Below are 7,280 nucleotides of genomic sequence, written 5' to 3' on the forward strand. Positions count from 1 at the left end.
TGTCATCACATCTACGCCTCTATATTAGGAACGAAACAGGTGGACTTCTCTCAAATCTGGCTGTTGCCTGATGAAACTAGTTATAATTACTGAAACGTCGTACTCCAATTGTAAATGTTGTGGCTTGGCTCTCCAACACACCGGTGTGCTGTACTAGTGACGAATTGGCATGTTTGTTTACGTGACAAACCTTACTAACTGGCTGTTAGGTGGTGGCAGGTTTAACGACACAATTATATATTTACGCGATCCAACACAAAAAACCTGTATTATGGATATTGGTTGCGAAAGCCTACGTGTTAAACTGCCATGTATTTTTACGTCTATTGCTGTATTTTCTTACGTACAATATATTTAATAAACCGTCCTAATTAATTAATATTTTTGTTCATAGTTATATAATTGTTGCGAGTGCGGTGTGGTCGGTGGATATTGTTCAGTAGATCAAACCGAGACAAATATTTTTGCAGCAGCTGTGGCTGCACATTGCAACATCACATTCCAAATGGTGTAGAACGCATCGCCCATAATCTGCATCTGTGTGCAAACACCAGGTATGGTTGGTAATAAACACGTTTGGTTTTAAATGAACAGAACTCGAGCTTCAGCCATATTGTTCATAGACCCCACTTTGTAAGCATTAATCACGCAAACCTTGCGCCTGATTCATTTGAGTCGCTGTGCTCATGAGCAACAGGGCGTTTGTGGCGAGGTGTTAATGTACCACTGATTAGCACGGTTGGCTACGTACACTGCGAAAGAAGTTCAACACATATTCTTTGGGTCTTTTGGAAAAGTCACGTAGTTGAAACAATAAAATAATAATAAAAAATGAAAATAAAGTGAAAAAAATTAACCCGTAAAAGCAAAGTTTTTCACTATAAATCCTTTATATGCGTGGCGGCTAGAGTCCTCTCGTCCTCTGGCTTGAAATGGCTGCCACCTATGGGTCAGCTGATTGCCTGCCACCATTAAGTGGCTGCAAATATCGGAATGTAAAGAGAACCGCAGAGCTTGGGCGATTGTTGGTAGTGCCGGCTCACCGCCTGGCTGCTGTCTCCCCGCTCGTCTGTGGGAGACATATCGAGGTACTGAATTAGATTTATATTCTCTACATAACATGTTTCCTATCTATACAAATACTCACCTCGTGGAGTACAGCAAGTGATATTCCACGAAATAAAAAAGAAACGTACATGACCATAACAGAAGCCAATGGGTACAGCTGTTTATACACGTACTCACATATACACGATTCCTACCGATGGTTGGAACGATTCACTACTGCCGGAGAGTCAAGGAATTGTCATGATTCAGGATCATGAATGCAAACTGTCCACGTTCTCAAACCTGAGTACGATGTAAAATGTCATAGAACGCCTTTGTCGGAAGCAATTACTTCCCCATGTCACTGTGATGGGCAGATTCATGCCATTGCAGTCGGCTTACCGTAAGTTCCACAGCACTTACATGGCTCTATTAAAGACAACAGATGACCTCTACAAGATCATGGTAGACCGGTGCGCCACAGCGTTGGTTGACCTCGAACTCTCAGCCGCCTTCGACACCATCGGCCATGAGATACTCATCAGGCGGCGAAGGTCAATGTCCGGTGTATCGGGTACGGCACTGGGTTTCACCCGACTTCTAGTTCAGTCCCATATTTGAACTAGATGTACTGAATATGCTCGTGTAATATCTTCAATAATGGCGGGAGACGAGTTGACGGGGCAGCACTCTTTTATTCACACTGGTTGCACAGTAACAGGCACAACCGAGATAACGCCTATATTACGCGTGCCTGACTCGGCCACGCACTCCGTCTCTCCCGTGGGGTACGCGTACCTAACTCTGCCTTGCACTCAGGCTCTCCGGCTACGCTCTCCCCACGGGGAGCTATCAGACCCCTACGCGCGCCCGGCTCGGCCACCCACTCAGTCTCTCCCGTAGGGTACGCGTGCCTAACTCTGCCTTGCACTCAGGCTCTCCGGCTACGCTCTCCCCACGGGGAGCTATCAGACCCGCCTTGCCAGGCCACGGGTCTCGACCACTGAGTTACACAGCCCGGCCCTTACAAGGGCGTCGGGCCGTGAATCCCAAGGCCTCGCCTCTGAGCCTCACAGAGCCCCGGCCCTTACAAGGGCAGCGGGACTAGGGGTCCCAGGGCCTATCTCTTCCTCCGTCTTCTGTCTTCGCCGGTTACCAACTCCCCGAGTGCCCCCGCACATCGCCTTACATAGCCCTCCGCTCCAGGGGGCGGGGCCTATGCGGACCGCGATGTAGGCACCCGCCTGCGGACCGTGATGTAGCCATCCACCACGCGCTGTCTCACGATCCTCCCTGCCAGCACGTATCACCACTACACTCGCATCAATGAAGACATTGTCATCCATGGGAGAAGACGAGCTACCTGCGTTTGCACTTGTGGCTGTGTCAGATCTCATCTATGCACTCCCCACACACATTGTCAACCTCTCAACTTACTGAAGGTACATTTCCACACGAGTTGAAATTTACTCGTTTTGCCCAGAATATAAAAAATGGCTCCAAAGAAGATCATAAGAATTAAAGACCAATCTCTATTCTTTAATCAGTTATGAAAAGTATTAGAAAAAAAAAACTCACAATCTCCTTGCACAGGAAACAGTCTGGTTTTATGAGCATTGCTTTTCCCCTTTTTTTCTGGCAACAAAACAGGTGTTAAGATATTAAAACACCAAACTGAAACCTTTTACAAGGAATTATATTCTTGCGCATGAGGGCAACATGTTCAGGAGCCACATGCCAATGTCCGAGGTATGCTGGTCACGACGAGAGGACTTCAGGAGAAACCTCGTGTAGGTTTACTATTCCTACCCCGTTTGTAATAAAGGACTCGATCACTGGGTCTGTCTTCGTTGTCCTTTATTTGGGTTCTTACACTTCTCCCACACGGCCCTCGCTCAGAGCCCCTCCGCTTGGCAACTCCACAGCTGCCTTCGCTCCCGTAGCCTCCCCGCTCCTGCAGCTCCGCTGCAGATCCCGTGCAGTCCTCCGGCTGCCCTCACTACAGCTCCACCACTGCTCCTCGTTCCTCCGTGCTCGGTCACCGCTGGCCGACGGTGCCGAGTCTTACTCCGCGTGTGTGGCGATCTCGCCACTCCTCAACCTCCGCCCTGCGTGGCCTCACTGTAACTCCATCTCCCACACTCTCCCGTCTCTTCCGGTATCACTCCCTTAAGACCTCACCCCTCTCTCCCACGTGACCTAACTCCTCCCCCCCATGACGTCATATCCGCGAAGCCGTTTACGCCCGCATTACACGTTGAAGGAGCACAGACGACAGTGGTTTACGATGTCGTGCATCGCTTGGGTTGCATGGTCACAATCGCACTGTGGCTTGACTTTCATTTTAAATTGCGTCGTTTCACGTTGCACGATCTGTTCTGGATGACCAGTCAAATACTGGAGAGTTTTACATTTTCCATTTGTGCATCAGGTATCCGCATCTGCCATGGTTTGTGCGGATGCAGTTTTGGGTGGACCATGAGCTTCGTGGAATATCAAACCCAGTAATCTTCTGCGTTGGGTTTTTCACAAGGTGTTTGTCAGTTCTTTTGAACTTACACTGAGAATGTCGACTGTCTGCAGTGGCAATGTGCAACGATTAAAATAAAAAGGGATACAGTTTTTAAGAAGTTGATTCTTACACGTGTAATGCAATACATGAATTGTCAGCTTAATAATAAATATTAATCGATTTAACCGATGAATCGTGCTTTAACGTTAAATTTAAAATCAAAATATATTTCCTGAAGAATGATGGTTTATTCAAACTGTGTGCAATATCAAGCAACTTCGGAACGATTTCTGAAGCACTGCTGCAATGTTTGGTGCATTGCGATACTAACGCGGCGATCCGAGTTGGATTCCTAGCCATGGCTACCGTCAGTGGTGACTGATATCTGAACCAGTCCTGAGCCTAAGCCCCGCCCCCTTCACCAAGCGTGGTGAAGTTTGGTGCAACAACCCCCATGACCAAAGCAACGTGGCGAGACCTTCATCAGGCAGTGGACTGCCAGAGGGGTGTTACACACACAATTTTGAGGAGCGACCCGTGGCGGTCAGGCAGATCACGAGGTGACCAGAGGGGTGAGGAGGGGGGCACTTAGGAGGGGCTGCAAAACCTCGATTCGCGAGCACACAGCGCCGTCTCGTACAATACAGCGCACCGATGGGCACCGCCGCTACCGCCACCGGGCTTGGCTTTCTGCGCCAGTTTCATAAAGGTTGGTCACGGGGTTGTGAAAAGGTTGCAGCAGGAACGCATGAGTGCTGCCCCACAACACAGTCCACAGCCAGCAGCTGCAGAGCAGACAGCAAACAACAGAGACCTGGAACCCTCTCTCTTTCGTATGGAGGCGGCCGAGTTGCTAGCAGCCCTTTTCCACTGGCGCATCCGATCCGTGTCAGCGCAAAGGCCCCCCACGGAACGGGTGGTTTTCCATTGGATATTTGCCGTGACGATATAAAATCAAACTGTAATACGCCGCCCTTACAAGACTTCTCAAAATGGTCTAGGGGCCAAACAGCGGCAGATGTGATGCTAATAATGAAGTGTCCATTGCGTACGACGTGAACAGCGTTAATGTGACTGCACGAATTTATGGAAACATGGCCGAGTGGTAGTTCTCGGTTCAAGCCCAGCATACACCCTGGTTAATTTAGCCAGTTTATTCACCATAAACAAAGTGGTCTGTTTCACAATGTAGGATAATAATCCCATGACACTGTATTTAAAACATTTATTGGCCACGTGTAACTACATCATGTTCCAGATTTGCCAAATCCGATAAAATATTCTTTGGTTCTTTTCGGTTAAGTCACGTCTAAAAATAAAATAATAAATTAAAATAACATATTACGACGTTTCGATTGCAATCGAAACGTCGTAATATGTTATTTTAATTTATTATTTTATTTTTAGACGTGACTTAACCGAAAAGAACCAAAGAATAATTCCTGCAGTCACGAAAGCTCCTAAATTAAGATCCGATAAAATACTTGCAAATTACTTTATCGAGGAAAAACCAGGTAGAAAAATCGAACACCACTCCCTACTGGCAGACATGTCCATTCACAGGCCGCTAGTGCACGCACCACGTGTCAAACAGGAACAGCTGCCATTGGGGAGGCGAGACAGCCGCAGGGCAATGGAATGGTTGAGATGAGACGTTGCTGTACGGCGCTTTGAGTTGCCGAGTTTATTTCAGCGAGCGCCCTATATCTACAAATCCTTATCCCCATCTCAGAGCCGCCCCGGTGGGCCCTGCAGTGGCCCGCGTCTCACCGCTGCGGGGTCGAAGCTGCCGCACTGGCGGATGAACTCCATCAGCTCGTCGCGCTTGGGGCAGAAGCTTCCCGCCGTGGCTCCAGATCCACCCAGGGCAGAGATCACAACCCCAGTCTCCTCCAACAGCTGCCACAGACACAACAAATCAACATCGGTTGGTTGACACCGAGGCGATCGCAAGGCAAACACCGGCTTAAAACTGAAAGATACGCATGGAGCTGCTTCTCACAATGCAGTACACGAAAACTAATAATATATTAGAGATTTAAGTTTGCATATTAAAACAAAATTCATTCTCAATTTTTTTTCTTCCAAATGTGCTATCGGCGTTTTGTCAAGAGACAAATAATCCATTCGTAAATCTCGCATAGCCATGCAGCCCGTGTGTCATTTAAATGCTGTGGGTGGCCTTTTATCTTTTACACAACAGGAGCCAACGCTTTCACATTAGCTGTGCTATGAGATTGTGCGGCGCACGAGAGTCAAGCTGAAATTGTTATTCTCAGAGCTGGAAATAAGAAAATGAAGTGCGAAACGCAAGTTTAATAAGATTGATGTTTTGTGCAGTCACTGCTGATGGGGCTGGGACGATCAACTTGCTAGACTTGAAAACTCGGTTTAATCCCAAGCGGTCAAAATCCAGATTCAAGCCCAGAACCTCATTATTGACAACGCACCGCTTTGATCTCTGAGGCACCCGGCCACTTTGCATATATAGTGTTATGAAAATGTTTTCCTTAATGTCACTTTTGTACACTCACTTTTGCCAAATTCACGTACATTTTTTAAGAGTGACAAGAGAAAACCCATGTATCTTACGTGATAATTTGTTGTGCTCTGCATTGGCAGTGATTACATAAGCACAAATAACACTCAAACGTATTTGAGTTATCGACAACTGAGTTTTAAGTTCATAATAATAAACTAATATTATTGCGCACAATTTCGGAAGTGAACATAAGTTTGCGCGCCACTCAGAGGCGGGAAGTACACTCAAACATTGCACGGGCAGTGTCGCACACCTACTTGCTGTACTGTCTCTTAACAGCTGGAGGCGAGTGGGCTCACGCATGTCACGTACGCACCTGCAGGATGTCCAAGAAGGAGCCGAGGCCCAGGCTGGAAAGGTCGCACGAGTCAAAGTGCTCGGCAAGCTGCTTCTCCACGCGTGACAGCGCGGGCAGGCCCAGGAGCTCTGCCATCTTACTTGCGTGGCTCAGCAGACGGACCAGCTGCTCGGCTACCGCCTCTGTGAAGGAGAGGAGCAATGCCATTGTAGAGAGGACAACGATTTTGTAACTCGCTCCAATAGGCTCGACAATTGCAACTCTCTCTCCGCTCCCCCACCCCCATGTCTCATCTACGACTCCCCGATACGTTTCATCGCCAGATTCCAGAAGACTAAAAAAACCAAGTTTAACACGAAGGCCTTCGCGACCAATATTAGCAGCAATAGAGATTTTTGGATTAGGCCGAATAAATAGTGCATATTTACGCGTATTATTGAGAGCATATTTACATGATCTAACCCAAAAATCTTGATTATGGACTCAAAAAAACGCTGGCAGACTTCTCACTCACACCCGTATGCAAAACGATATGGCCCTAATATTCCAATTGTTCAACTATCCCCCGAACCAGTCCAGAATCAATTTCAAGTTCACACTCAGCATTCTGAAGGTCCTCCGTGGTCTGACCCCTCATGTACAATACAAGAAACTACATTTTATTCAGATTGTGCTTTCGATATCGTGTCATGAGACGGAGGATCCACTCGGATCTCTCACAGAGCAGCGAAACCCGTCGTATTGGAGAATGGCCCACAGAAGAGAACATCACAAAGCTACCTCTGACATCGCTTCTAGTGACCTATGGTCCACACAATAAAGGGAAGCACATTCCATCCCACTCTGAACATGAGAGTAATGTCCGTCGCATGAAAGTTGAG

The 7,280-nt window shown here is 47.5% G+C and overlaps 1 long non-coding RNA gene across 2 annotated transcripts; it reads right to left on the bottom strand.

Moving 5' to 3' along the window:
• Positions 1-930: 930 nt before the first annotated feature.
• LOC144730213 (uncharacterized) lies at positions 931-6,576 on the bottom strand. Of its 2 annotated transcripts, XR_013587799.1 has the most exons (3): positions 6,418-6,576; positions 5,330-5,458; positions 931-1,069 (listed from the first exon to the last, which is right to left on the bottom strand). It is a non-coding gene; the product is annotated as an uncharacterized LOC144730213 (long non-coding RNA). The 2 variants fall into 2 exon arrangements; XR_013587798.1 differs by lacking the exon at positions 931-1,069 and having other exon boundaries at positions 4,991-5,458.
• Between the last annotated feature and the right edge of the window lie 704 nt (positions 6,577-7,280).

The sequence above is a fragment of the Lampetra planeri genome, chromosome 35 (assembly GCF_965212315.1).
Source record: "Lampetra planeri chromosome 35, kcLamPlan1.2.h2, whole genome shotgun sequence".
Classification (NCBI taxonomy): Eukaryota; Metazoa; Chordata; class Hyperoartia; order Petromyzontiformes; family Petromyzontidae; genus Lampetra; species Lampetra planeri.